Here is a 15,152-nt window from a genome sequence, read left to right as displayed (position 1 = left end):
GCGACCCTATAGGACAAAGTAGAACTGTCCCATAGGTTTTCCAAGGCTGGCATCTTTACAGAAGTAGACTGCCACATCTTTCTCCCGAGGAGTGGCTGGTTAGCAACCAAGCACTTAACTATTGTACCACCAGGGCTCCTGTGATAATAATAGCTACCATTTATTTGGTACTGTTTTGTTCTAGGTACTATGGCAGACACTTTACGAGCATTATCTCATTTAAGCCTTACAACAATCCTGGTGCTTTGAGTTTATAAATTACTTTTGCATTTAAAATTGACATGGCAGTTTCAACTCTTCTCTCTTACAGAAACAACATTCATTTTGTGATTATAGTAGAAGTTATAAGGTAGAGAAGGTCTTCATAATGCTGGTATTTTAACTCTAATTTATGCCCAGCCCACTCTTCCTGTAGCCTTCCTTGACTTTTCTCTGCTCAGAATTGCCTTTGGATCGGTGGTTTCTGAATAATTCTTGGTTCTAAGAAACTTCAGTGGTTTCACCATAGTAAATCAGGTTCACCAACACAAGCTGTGTCCAAAGCAGTGGGGGAAAAAATTCCCACTTAAGCGCATAGAAAGGTCTTTAGAGTTAACTAGAGAATAGAAAACTGGCCCCTGCTTTCCTAAGTCTGTATGTATAGGGAAAATAGTAATTTTAAAGAATATAGCTGATTATGGGTATGCACCTCCTTACGTATGAAATGACTGTAGCACTGGCTCTGCCCAGTTCTGCCACTTGTCTGCTGTGTGATTTCCAACACATTTCTGATTTGTACTGTCTGCCTCCTAGGATGGAGGGATCAAGTGAAATAATGACTGTGAAAGGGCAGTGAGAAGTAAGGAGGTGAATTATTACTCTTTCTAGAATTCTCTCTGTGTACTAATAAAATTAAATGAATTTTACATCCAAGGACATTAGGTTCAAAGAATTGGTTGAGCATACAGGAGAAGATAACCAAGGTAAAATCTCAAACAGAAGACTTGAGCTGTGAATCAGATAGATTGGATAATTATCCCTTTTCATTGAGTGCCTAGTATAGCAAAACAAATGAGGCATGATCCCCTCTCTGGAAGAGCTCACAATTAATGGGGGAGAGGATGGGGGGAAGGAAGATAGAGCAGAATAGACGTTTATATATAATGTGATACAGACTATGGTTAAGGTAATTGGAGATTAGTGTTAAATCACAGAGGAAAGGGAGAGAATCCAGAGAGGAGGAGAATCCAGTACAGGTAGTCTCTGACTTACATCAAGGTTCAGTTCCAGTGACTCCATCATAAGTTGGTTCTGATATAAGTTGAACACCTTTTTTTTTTTTTAGTTTTCATTATTATTGCCTTTTATCATCAGTATCTTTATAAATCCAATCTTTACTTGTCTTTAGGGGTTGGAAACATTACATATAAGCAGTAAATTATGTGCCGCAACACTGTATGTAGTACATACTACTAACGATAAGATGTGCAACAACAACAAAACCAGGATGGTCATAAATGTGGTTCATAGTGACTTGAATACGTCCTAAGACGAGGACTACCTGTACTGCCAAAAGTAACTTTATGAGGAAGGTGAGTTGGAATTGAGTTCCATCTCAGTTCCTGAGATCACTCAAGGATCATTTAAAAAATATACGTAAAGAACCAGTATGAGTTAGCTACATGAAGAGTGAGAGATTATTGATGGCCTAGAATTAGTAATAAACAGTAACAGCTTACATCTACTGAATGCTTACTTTGTGTTAGGAACTTTGCGAGTAACTTTACCTGCATCATTTGATTTAATCCTAAATACAATCCAGAGAGGTAGATATTATTGACCCCATTTGGTATCATATCTAAGAACCCATTGTCAAAAACAAGGTCTTGAAGTTTTACCCGTATGTTTTCTTCTAAGAGTTTTATGGATTTAGTTCTTATATTGAGGCCATTAATCCATTTTGAGTTAATTTTCATATATGGTGTGAGGTATGGGTTCAATATCATTCTTTTGCATGCAGAGATTCAGTTGTTCAGCACCGTTTGTTGAAAAAACTATTCTTTCTCTATTGGATGGAGTTTACAGCCTAGCTGATATCAATTTTCCATAGATGTATGGGTTTATTTCTGGACTGTCAATTCTATTCCATTGGTCTATATGTCTATATATAAGTAGCAGTCTTTTTTTGATTATTGTAGCTTTATAATGTATTTTGAAATCAAGAAGTAGGAGTCTTCCTACTTTGTTCTTCGTTTTCAAGATTGTTTGCCTCTTTGGGATCCCTTACAATTCAGTATGAAATTCAGGATCAACTTTTCCTTTTCTGCAAAAAAGGCTGTTAGAATTTTGATAGGGATTGCATTGAATCTATAGATTACTTTGAGTAGTATTGACATCTTAACAATATTATGTCTTCCAATCCATAAACATGGGATATCTTCCCAATTACTTAGGTCTTCTTTAATTTCTTTCAGCAATGTTTTACTTTCAGTGTACAAGTCTGAGTTAAATTTATTCCTAGGTATTTTATTCTTTTAGATGCTATTGTAAATGCAATTGTTTTTAAAATTTCCTTTTCAGATTGTTCATTGCTGTTGTATAGAAGCACAGCTGATTTTTGGGCATTGATTGGAGAGAGGCCTTTCTGTACCATCCCCTATAGATGATTCTGTAGGTTCATCTATAAACCAACTAGGAGGCAGTAGGGTGTGATGGAAGCTGTTAAGTTCTAATCTTTATATTTTCACAACAGACTGACATTTAACTTCTCTGGGACTTAGTTTGCTCATGTTGCTTCAAAGTCAGTCAACAATTCTGGTCCTCAAAGCAGTTGTTTCTTGTTCTGCAGCTGATCTTGATTAGCTTTTAAACCACAGAATGACACATTAAGTGACTTCCTTATCCAACTGGCTTTAGAAAATTCTTTTGGTGGAAACTAAGCTTCACTTATTTGGGAGAGGGATGAAAAATTACTTTGCTAAGGTTGTGTAAAGATTGGTTCCCATGGTACATGCCCCAGAACACAGGTCTTCATGCCTAGGTATAATCCCACGTACCGTATTTTTCACAAATACGTGCCCACGTAAAAAATGCGCCCACACATATAAAGCACACAGCTCGATAGGAAAATAATGCATGAGGGGGTTGCATAGTTGGCAAAAAAACATATAATGCGTGTGTTATTTGTGTAAAAATACAGTAACTCAGGAACTCTCTTTGAGTATGGTTTCAGGTTTACAAGCCTTAGAATCTTGCAGAGTGAGCCTAATGTATTATACAGCCTTGCATGCATTGAGTACCTACTGTGTGCAAACATGCTGAGGTGGGCAAACATTCACAAGATAGAACTGATGAAGATGATTACCGAAAGCAGTGTCTAAACTTCTTGGCTGGCATTTAAGACTCTCCATGGTGAGGCTCCCTGTATCCATACTTTTCCATCTTTGCCTCTTCTTTCTCCTCAAGTTCTGACCAAAACAGTTTGTTCATGCTTTTTAGGATGCCTTTATGCTTCTAGCTTCTTTGTTCCTCTTTGCTTATCCCTTCCTTCTTAACATATTTTTAATAAATATTTCACTGTGTTTTAGATGGAAATTTACATAGCAAATTAGTTCCCATTTAACAATTTTTATACAAATTGTTCTATGACATTGGTTACAATTTTCACAATGTGTCAGCATTCTCATACTTCCATTCTGTTTGCTCTGTTTTCATTGATCTAGCTTCCCTGCCCCTCCTTGCCTTCTCATCTTTGCTGTTGGTTAATGTTGACCATTTTGTCCTGTATAGCTGATTGTTTAAGGGAGCACATTACTCATGGGTGATATTGTTTATTTTATAAGCCAATCTATTATTTGGCTGAAAAGGTGACCTCCAGGAGTGGCTTCAGTTCCAAGTTCAAAGGTGATAGTCTTGGGAGTTCCTCTAGTCTCTGTTGGTCCAGTAAGTTTGGCCTTTTTTAGGAATTTGAATTTTGTTCTACATTTTTCTCCCATTCCATCCGGGACCTTCTATTGTGTTCCTAGTTAGAATGGTCAGTATTGGTAGACAGGCACCATCTAAGTAGTTCTTCTGATCTCGGAAGAGGCCGTGGTTTGTGTGGGCTATTATTCCTATGGACTAGTGCCTTCTTTGAATCTTTGGTTTCCTTCATTATCTTTTGCTCCAGATGAATAGAGACCAATAGTTGCATTCCTTCTTAACATTTTAAAATCTACTACTCATTTCTCAAATCTTAGCTCAAATGCTGCTCTTCCAGCAAGCATTTATTCATTCAACCAGTGTTTATTGCATGCCGAATATGTGTAAGGCTCTCTGGCCTTCTCCAACTCACTTTGTCAGCAGTCATCCTGAAGTCATCATTATAATGATAATTTTATAATATTATTAACAATCACAACAATCATAGCAACAACAGTAGCCAACCCATGTAGCACTTACTATGTGCCAGGACTGTTTTGTGCTTTGCATACATTTACTTATTTAATACATGTCACTTCCCACATTGTCTTACGTTCTGTTTATTTAAGAGCTTATCTTGTTTTTATGACTAGATTAAAGCTCTTTGAGTCCATGGATCCCAGCTCTTATTCCTTTTTATTTTTGATAAACAGATACCGATACCTAGGACAGTGACTTTGGACACCGTATGAAGTAAATAAGTAGCATTTGAGTTGAATGTGATGTATACCCATACTCATATACTTCCCTACCCAACATCATCCCCTCATACAGATTTCCAGCTTCTCTTGAAAATCAGAAGAGCTGACAATTCTGAGCTTGCATTCTTGCATGGTAATAATTTATTAGCGCTAACTCAACATTGTTTCTAGATGAGGTATACGCTCTCAAGTCTGCTACAGTCCCCATTACTCTCTAACGCTTTACACCTATCTCTGTAGCATTTGATATTTGGCTTTTGTGATGCCAAAGGGTAGTTTAGATTCCGGCTACAGGTTGGCATCACCAGCGCAGGAAGGGCTGTAGTCATTATACAATGTAGCTACTCGGGCTGCCTGAGCAGCTCTTTTTTATTACTGTTCCACCAGTGAGATTTATGTATCAGTCAGAAAGATGGCTCATTCTTCTAGCACCAGTTTAGTTGGGGCTGTGCTGTGTTTGGCTGATTCAGTGCGAGTCATTTGAAGATCTGATGCTGTGACACATACCAGATGACTTTTAACAACCTTCCCATCACATGTCTTTGGCACAAGATGGAAAAACACCATGATGATACCTGGCAATCAGTAACAAAGCTTTCATAAAATGTTGTGGAGGAGTTGAGTTATAAAGCTCTTCTCAGGAAGTCCTCACTGTGGGTGGTAGCACAGCAACCCTCAAAGGCAAACTGGCATTTTTTTTTGACACTTCACAGTGAGTCACTGAAGATGTTACTGTTTTTCCTTGACATTCACAACATTCACCAGATATTTATCCTGAGCCATATATGTTGACTCTTCCTCCACCTCTTATTTATTTACTCAGCAAATATTTGTGTGCCTACTAGTGTCAGCCATTGTGCTAGATGCTGCAGATATAGCAATGAATAAGAAGGGCAACAGACAAGTGTACAAATAAACAAACGAGATCATAATAGTAATAAATGCTATGCAAGGAATAAATATGGTAATGTGACAGTAAGTAACTGGGGGTCACGTCACTTTAGAGAGGGTGTGCAAGGAAGGCAGGAGGTGACATTTGGAGACTGAAATGAGCGTTTTACTGGCAGAGGGAATAATAAGTGCAAATGGGATATGAGTGAGATGAGAAGGAACTTGACATTTTTGAAGAACAGAAAGGAAGCCAGTTTAGCTAGAGCTGTGCTGTGTAGAACATCAGTCCACAACAAGATTAAGAACTTGCACCAAACTGTACATCTGTGTACCACTTCCTTCATCCAGAAAGCCTTACTGTTTAAAAAAAAAAAAGAAGTCAGCTGAACTAAGGAATATTCTTAGTAACATTGTTGATTTATATTCTGGTCCAGGTTTCTCATCTTGCTGTAGGCAGGCAACCAACAGTTCTCAGACCAACACCAGTCCATAGATCACACTTTATCACTGGTCTAGAGTGCAGTGAGAGCAAAGGATGAAATGGTGGATATAGAGGTAGGCAGGAGCTACATCAGGCCCAGATGCACAAGATCAGTTCTTCACTAAAATGTAATGACCCATTGCCGTTGAGTTGATTCTGACTCGTAAAGATGTAAGTAAAAAAGCAAAGTTACTCCTTCAGACACTTAATGAGAGTTTCAGAGTCGGAAATGGTGCACAGAGACCAACCAAGCTGCACTGAGATGGGGATGTTGGGTAGTCCATCACACTGACTCAGGAACTAAGTTATTTGATCATGCACAGCAGTCTCACAGTGTGTGATTAAAAATCACACATCAATAAATTTGTATAACATGATCCAGGAATGTGTTCAGTCTGCAAATGCCAAGAGCCAATGGCAGTGGTTGAAACCTGGTGGCCCACTGGCATGCTTTATTTGGCCCACACCATATTCAGGAAAAAAAAAAAATCAAATTAATTGCAAGCATTTAAAAAATGTGAAAATCTGGCAGCACTAGGCTTATATTCCCACAAAATAGCCTCTTTAGAAGGAGCATGTGTTCACCCAGTATCCACCACCTCTTAATATCTTACAGCTGATTTGTACAGTAATCAGGATAGTGGGTTATGAAACAGTAACATCTCAGTGGCTTACAAAATAGATTTCTTGCTCACATTGCAGATTCATCGTGGGTTGACTTTGGCTCTGCTCCAAATTGTCTTTACTCCAGCACCAGGCTAGGGAGCAATCTCTATATGGAACATTCCAGGTAGTGGGGTTGGAGGAAAGACAGTATGAAGGAAAAACACGCTAGCTCTTAGAGCACCTGCTCTTATTTCATTGGTCAAAGCAAGTTCCAAGGCCAAGGTGATGGCAGTGGGGCTAGGAAATGTAATGCAATATTTACGTGTAACACAGTCTATGACAACCCTTTCTGCCCAATATAGATGACCTGCCTACTCTCCATAGACATTTGAAAGTGTGACCCCTCTGGCCTATGAAACTTGAGAATCGAGGAGCTTCAAAGATTTATCATAGTCAGAAGCATGAGAGTTACCATGCTACAGCTGTCACCACTAACTTTACATATTTTTTGAGAGCCATGTGTCCTCCCTGAATGAGTGAAGCTTTCACAGGCTTTTCCCTAGATACCCTTTATTTACTTCTTGATTCAGGCTCCACCTACACAAGGCACACTAGCCATGATAGCTGTGTTAGTGAGCCAGGCTGAAGTAGCTCTAGTTCTGCTCTTCACTGCACCCAAGCACTGACCTCCAGCATTAGATCCTCCAGATCCATCCATGTTATGTTATGTGGACTCATCATTGCTCTTTATGGTTGCCTAGTATTCCCTTGTGTGTGTACCACGTTTTGCCTATCCATTCATCTGCTGAAGGGCAGTTAGGCAGTCTCCATTTTTTTGCTATTGTGAACAATGCAATGAATATAGGTGTGTGGTTAAATACTTTTCAACTGTTTTTAAAGTGTTCTCTTGTTCCATTTAATTGTAAATAGCAGGGTTACTTGCAAGGTGTGACATGAAGGAGGGAAAGCTGTATACACTCAGCAGCCACAGGGCCATTCCTCTCCATCCTACGTTGTCTTCCCTTGTTCTCTGACATGCACCACCTATGATGTGCCGCAGTAGTTTTGTTTCTGTAAGTCATTCTAGGATTTCCCTTCCTGAGAAGCCCTAGATTTAGATTTCACACAGAGGATGTTTGTATTCTCCTTACTTTAAAGGCAGAGGGCAGAGAACCAGATGTACCCTGTGCCTAGGATAGCACCTGAAACATGGCAGACACCAAATATGTGCTGTTCAGTAAGACGGATAGATAAGGGATGGATGGTTTGGAGAACCACATGATCCATCTTTCCCTTCTCAGTTACTTACTCACTCCTTTATTCCATCCCTCTACTGGCACTGAGAAAGGCAGGACGGAAATGAGGTAGATGTTTGGCTTTCTAAAAAGAAGGAAGATTTAAGCAGGTTGCTATCAATTTGCCACCTACTCCTTTCTCAAACCAGATCAGAGACTGGGCTGGGAAGAGAAACGAATAAAGCAGGTTGGGTTTTAGAGGTAATAAGGAGAAGAGGGACCATGGTGAATGGTAAAACACATGCGTAGTCCGAAGGTCGAGGTGCAGCTTCACTTCAAGTGATTGTTGTCATAAGGAACTGCAGAAACAAGATAGTCACGTCTTCAGATCGTAAAGAGAATTCAAATTTTCATCCAAAATCTCCTGATTTTTAAAAAATGTGGACAATTCATTTAAATATTTTTTCAAACTCTGTGTGGTCCAGACAAAACATTTCTGAAGGCTGGATGTGGCCCAGGGTCTTCCAGGGGTGCTTTGCTACCCTTCATTAACCCAGCAAACACTTAGAAACAGTGAGGTAGAAATCTTCAATGAACTAGCCAGTCTTTTATATTTACCTGGATATCATGTCTGAAAGAAAGGAGACTAAGATGACTTTTTCATAAAAGATGAGAAGTGATGACGGGCTTTCCACACTCTTGCCTGGTTTCTCAGTAGACAGTTAGTGATAAGGGTGAGGACTGCTGTCCACAGTCATGGGAGAGATGCCCACTTCAGTAGTTTGCCTGGTATGCTGTTTGCTTGTGAGGTATTGCTATAGCCAAACCCAATTATTTAGGACTTTGTGGCTAACAAGAGGGGCCCTGGTGGCGCAGTGGTTAAGAGCTCAGCTGCCAACCAAAAGGTCAACAGCTAATAGGAGGGTTGTGCAACTGGAAAGGGTCAGTGGAGAATGGAGGACACCAAATCAATCCTTGGAGAATGAAGTCAGTGGAACAAAAAGCTGAGCTTTCCCTTGATTCCTAGCTTGGTTGAGCCTATAAAAAAAAATTGTGCACAAGATGGTACACAGAATATTTCCCATTCACTTTTTTTTTTTTACAAGGCATCATTTATTTGAATATTACATGGCATACCACCGCTGATTCTTTGGACCCCACAATGAAAGGTCCTGTTGTCCAACATCAGTGTGTATGAGCTTCTACCTCTTTTTGAAAGTATTCAACTTGGTCTCATTAAACACCTGCTTGTTTCTTTGGTTTTGTCCAACAACACCCTGATCTCTGTGGCTTTTTCTAGATCCTCTGAGTATAGATCATCCAGGCACTTTATGGAACTGCTTATTTCCAGGAAACCTTATTGTTCTTTGAAAGATGTGCTTTAAGCACTCAAGCAAAGCACTTGAACTGTGTTTTAAGATTGTTTTCACCGCTGGAAAAAAATTCTGCAAGCAGTGCTTGAACAAAATCAGAATCTCGCTTTTGGGAAGTCAGGAGTAGGGCGTTATAAAGCAAAGAGAGTTCTCCGTTCACTGTTTTTTGCCCTCTGATGTTTGTTGATTCATTCACTCATACCCTCAACAAATATTGAGCACCTATGAGGTGTCAGGCACTATTCTAGGTACTATGGATGTAATGGAGAACAAAACCAAGTCGCTGCCCTCAGGGAGTATACAGTATGAGGACTTGGTGGTGTACCTCACAGGATGGAACACTTTTGACAGGCAAACCAGCATTCTTTCTTCACTCTCAGAATTATCCCATTGCTTGAGCTAGCAGAAGAGAAGTAGTAATTGAGGATGTTGGGGGGAATTAGGTAAGGAGGTCATCTGTTTTTCTGAGGGTATTAACAGGAAGTTCCAAAGTGGTCCTAGAGGAAATGTTCTGATGGTTCTTGATCCTGGTGTACCTCCCGTGGACTAGTGGTTCTTCTCACTGTCTTTAAAGTCCTCCAAGCACATTCACTTTGCTTTGGAACCCCTTTGGAATTGGTGGGAGTCCTAGGATATCCTGTTGGAAATGCAACCCTCAGGGTGTTTACTGCCTAACTCAGGAACCGCCAAGGGATATACAATAAGATGTCTTCACTGTAGGTTCATGTGGGTTGTACATATTATATATAGCTGTTAGTCAATGAGGGTAGCAGATAGAATGATAAATTTCACTTTACCCTCTTTTGAACTGTCCGCATTTAATTCTATTAAAGAGGCAAAAGCTACTCGGCTTGTTACTAAGGATGCTGGTCAGAGTCCACTCTGTTTTTGTTTTTTAAATAAATCACACTACCGCCTTGAGTCTTTTTTAGAGAACTCTTGCAAGTTTTGGCTCCAGTCTCACATGTTGGAAATGTTTACTTCTGGATTATTTGAACATCTATTTAGGAAAGAGACGCAGTGCCATATAACTAGGTAACTACACGTCTTTTAATATGCCAGGGCTTCTTCAACAAATCAAGAACACCAAGGCTCACCCACATAAGAAGTTAGCTTTTGGATTATTGGCTTATTCAGAGAGACTTGAGGGGTTAATTGATAACACTCCTCTGATTCACTTCTAGGCCGTTTTTACGCCTGTCATATAGCCAAAACAGATTTGATGCTTATAATGAAAGCAAACAACTTATTTATTTGCCCGGGATAAAAATCTCAGTCTTGATGGAACCCCAGAGTGACAGCAAAATGGAAGGTAGATCTTATTTATAGAGGAAAGAAGGCTGGCTGATAATGTATGCAGTAGAGAAAGAGATCCCCTCCTAGAAGTGATGATAATCCCACAGTGTATTGCCATAATTTGGCAATACCATAACAACAATACATTTTAACTTAACAAATGCAACAATTTGGCAAGAATATAAAATTGAAAAGGAGAGCAAGTATCAGGAATTTATCAGTCATAGTTCAGTTTTTTACAGCAATGTCCATCAAACAAAAGCTTAAATACATTTTTCTAAGCTGGCAGACCAAAGGCTGTACTAGGAATATAAAACATCTTCCATTCAGTCTATGTATCCATATATATGTGCATATAAAATCGTGACTCATATTTTGGATACTTCTGAGTGAATTTATGAAATTTGCTTGACCTGAAGCTTAGCCCATCACTTATCCCAGTTTACCCCTAAAGCCAAGTTTTCAGGTATATAAACATAATAAATACAGTGTATCACCCACTTAGTATCTGGACAAGTACACACAAGTGAGTTTCTAGTTCAGCGTAAGTACCTTCATGTGAACAACTGTGAGTCAGAAATCATAACTCTCAGATAGGAAGTTAGAAACCTAGACTCTGATCCTCCGTTTACAAAGAGGCTTTTTGAGCAAGTTTTATTTCATCATTTGGGAGTCTCATCTTGCTCATCTATAAGATGATTTTGATGTGGGGGTAGGGGGTGTGTTCCATTTATTTAGGGTACCATGCAAACGCAATCTAGCTCCATTGTTTATACAAAGTAGGTTCTCCATACAGGTTTTATGCGTTGATATTGAATCCTTATTAGGAACTCATTTCATATGATAATAAGCTTTAAGGGGCAGGCAATATATGATATTGCTGAATGGCTCTAACCACTCCTTTTATATATATATATATATATATATATATATATATAGGGATTACTACTTACAAAGACAGTACCTACCTTATAGTGTGGTTATGAGGACTCAGTGAATTAATTAGTGTACTTAGTTCTGGCACATAGTGAGCACTCAAATTTTAGTGATGATAATTACTACTACTAGACAAACTCTGGGCTAGAATGAAAATTAAAACAGCCATGGTCCCTGCCCCTGTGTGGTGGTGTTAGCTGTCACTGAGCCATTTGATTCGTAGTGACTCCATGTAACAGAGTAAAACTGCCTCATAGGGTTTTCTAGCCTGTAATCTTCACTGGAGCAGATGGCCAGGTCTTTCTTTCACAGAGCTGCTGGGTGGGTTTGAACCGCCCACTTTTTGATTAGCAGCTGAGTGGTTAACCGTTTGGGCACTAAAGCTCCATATCATCTAGGGTATGACTTGCAAACTATGATGGCTACCAGGGCCGTCCGATAACACAAATGTTAAGAAGTGTAGCGGGGACCGTGGTGCCTGGAGAGGGCAGAGGTGACATGGCTCCAACAGGTTGTTGCCTTGGGGGAATGAGGCCTGTTGTTGCCAAATCTTGTTTCTCAAGAGAGGTTAGAAAGTCACGTTACTACTTGAAATCTTCTAACTTGTAAGCACTGACAATGACTGTCCATTTAAAAACAAAACAAAGAAGTGCTTTATGGGTTAAACACAACCATAGGCTGGATTGTTCCTGGAGCTGCCAGTTTACAATCTCTGGATATGCCAGCTGTTACAGCCCCAATTCCCAGGATTTGGGGACAGCCTGAACCAAATGTTGACAAAGGTTACTTGTCAGTTCATCTTTACTTTTTGGCTCCTCCATGAAAGGCACAGAATCTATGGTAGCTGGGAGTCTGCAGGGGCAGAACTGAAGTTAAGGACTATCCCTTTAGTGACCACAGAGGTGAGAATACAGCTGGTGGGGTGGATTGCTATAGTCAGGCCTCGTATGAAGACAAGGGGTTAGACAATTACCTTTTCCAGAGAACACAGGATGGCACAGATAGGTGAAGAGTTTAACACAATTTATTTTATGCTTAAATAATCAACTAGGTCATCCAGTGTGTGGTTTTTCATACATATGTCATTAGAGCTATGTGTCAATGAATGCTGATTTTATATGAATATAATCAACAAATTAAAGAATTTCACCAAAACCCAAATAAAAATGCCCTTTAAAACACAGCAGCCTTATTAACCTAATATGACACTGCTAGAATGGTTACAAATGATTGGCTTACTGAAAGGTGTCTACATTTTATAGCCAGTACACGATACAGGAATAATTTTACAGCGTGCTGCCATTCTATTAGCTAAGAGATTCTGTTCAGTCCATTTTAAATACCCCCAACTGGGGCCTCTTATGAGCACCATCCACCTCTAAAGCGGCAAGCATTACCCCCTTTTAAGCACTAACAAACAGATAGCACCCCCCTCCCCCTAAAGCAACTACTGTATAAGGTTATTTTTTTATTTTTTAGGTCATTTCATTGAAAAATTGGCAACAGCAACAAATATTAGATGAAGGGCTTTATGTTTACAGATAAAATCTTCTTTTCTGTGTTGCGGTATACTGTAGTGTTTGCAAAATTGGAAAAGATTTAATCAAAATAAGGTGATACACATGCATCAAAATATTAGTATTCTGAAGAAAAAATTTTCACAGAACTACAGAATTCCTCATTTTGGGAATTATTTAAATTTGCAGCAGATTTTAAAGATTTTTTTTTTTTTTTTAAAATCAAGCTAGCAGTTTTGCATATACAAACATTATAATTGCTAATATACAAGAATCAGTGAAGATCCCCCCACCCAAAACCCCTCCCTCCTTCTCCTAGGGTGTGAAGTCACTTGAGATCCCTATTATGTTAAATGCATTTGCAATATTCTGTTTGTGTTCTAAGAGGCAGGGCCTTATAAACATTAATTCTATTTTTCTGTTAGAATTTATACAGTGTCATTATTTACAGCAAAACTATCGATGTTTTAAAAAAGAAACAAAGAGTGTTTATACCCTGACAGTTTGGGTCCAAGAAAAATAAGGCGAGCTGTTGTGGATTTAGTAATTTTAGTGTTTCTCCACGACTGGATCATTCCATCTCCTCCTGTCCCTTCTGGCGGCAGGAATTTCTTCCTTTTGTAAATGACACCAAATTACTTGAGAAAAACAGTTAACAGCATGGCTTCTTGTATATACACTGCATTGCTAATTGCACACGCGCCAATCCCGGGAATGAAAGTGAGTTTCCATGCTCTGTAAATTGGCTCATGCTAAATTAAAATGTGGGTGGTGTTTTCTTTTTTTCTCTTTGCATTAAAAAAAAAAAAAAAAACATGCGGTAAATGTGTGGAAACAGCAAACACACACACCCTTCTCCGTGAATTTTTACTTCCTGCTGACATTTCTTCCATGAATTTCTCAATACTGGCAGTAAAAAACACATGATCCTGTGGGAAGAGAGACAAGAGGTAGGTAATTTAGTTTTCTCCCCACCCCCTTTTTTTTTAAATTTAAGAGAACTTGCCTAAGCATTCTATTTCTTAATGGGATGGTTTAACGTGATGCTTTTAAACAAGGCTATCTGATGGATGCCTCTGAGAAGAAGACCCTGAGGTGTGCTGGAATGCTCTTTAAAGATAACTACCTTGTATAGGTCACCTCCACAGAACACTGCTTACTGTATTTGCGGTTTAAGGGATGGAGCTGGGAAGACCCTTCTAGAGGGTCTTCAAGTATCCTGGATACTAAGGTCACTCAGGTACTTGGGAAAACCATTTACAGCCTTTGGGCCTTAGTCTTGCCATGTATAAAATGAGAAGGCTGGGAGAGGTGCTCTAGGAAACTTCTAACAACATCAAACTGTCAGGGGTCTGTTGTTCTGCTGGGCACGAAAGCCCAGGGACATGGAGTCAGGATAGAGCATCCCAGTCATTTCTGTATGTTTTACAGTTATTTAGCCCTCAAAAGCCAACTAACCTTTCAAAAACTACATCATTGTTTCATTACTAAGAAACTGCTTTTCCATTTTCTACTATTGCAAAGCGTACTTTATTTTTTCCTGCCCTCCGTTAGTCATGAGTGAGATAAATTAATTCTATTGGAGCGTTTTTATGGAGGCTCCACCAAGAATGTCTTGTCTTACCAGATGACGCCTATACAAAGTAACAGTGTTTTACAGCCAGTCTTAATATGTCAAAACAAATGAACATTCCTCAGCAGAGGTTTTTCATAGTACTGTTCTTGGTATGGACTCCTCCATAAAGCAAAGTTCTTCCTCCTCCCCATTTAGAGTGAAAAGCTGACAAATGCTTCGAATGCCTGAGAACAAGACACAGCCCCTATAGAAAACCCCAATAAGGCAAGAACAATTTTAGGAACTCTGTTCACTCACATGTAAACTATAGACTATTTCTGCAGGTGTAGAAGAACCTTTAGAATTCTGCTTCTTTTGGAGCCCAAGAGTGTTCCTGTCGACCTTGAGGCTACTTAACCCAGACAAGTCTTTTTTTCTACAGATGGATCACCCATAATCCTGTGACTAATGTAAACATGATGTACAGCACTTCCTCTGTCAGCCTCTGACTTCCTTTTCTGTATTAAAAGTACTACTGACCTCTATGCCCCATGTCACTAAATCATGAAGCCAAAAACGTCAAAGTATCAATTCCTGCTTGAGGGATTTCAACACTGCCACC

General features: G+C 39.3%; 1 protein-coding gene across 1 annotated transcript in view; it reads right to left on the bottom strand.

Annotated features, from left to right (window-relative positions):
• Positions 1 to 12,017: 12,017 nt before the first annotated feature.
• ANK3 (ankyrin 3) overlaps positions 12,018 to 15,152 on the bottom strand; it is a 742,532-nt gene continuing 739,397 nt past the window's right edge. The window contains exon 44 of the mRNA XM_023739341.1: positions 12,018 to 13,904. The gene's annotated coding sequence lies outside the window, so the exon portion shown is untranslated. The remainder of the gene's footprint in view (positions 13,905 to 15,152) is intronic.

This window comes from Trichechus manatus, unplaced genomic scaffold (genome assembly GCF_000243295.1).
Source record: "Trichechus manatus latirostris isolate Lorelei unplaced genomic scaffold, TriManLat1.0 scaffold00007, whole genome shotgun sequence".
Classification (NCBI taxonomy): domain Eukaryota; kingdom Metazoa; phylum Chordata; class Mammalia; order Sirenia; family Trichechidae; genus Trichechus; species Trichechus manatus.
Note: the sequence above shows the minus strand (reverse complement) of the source record. Positions and strands in the feature narration are given on the sequence as shown.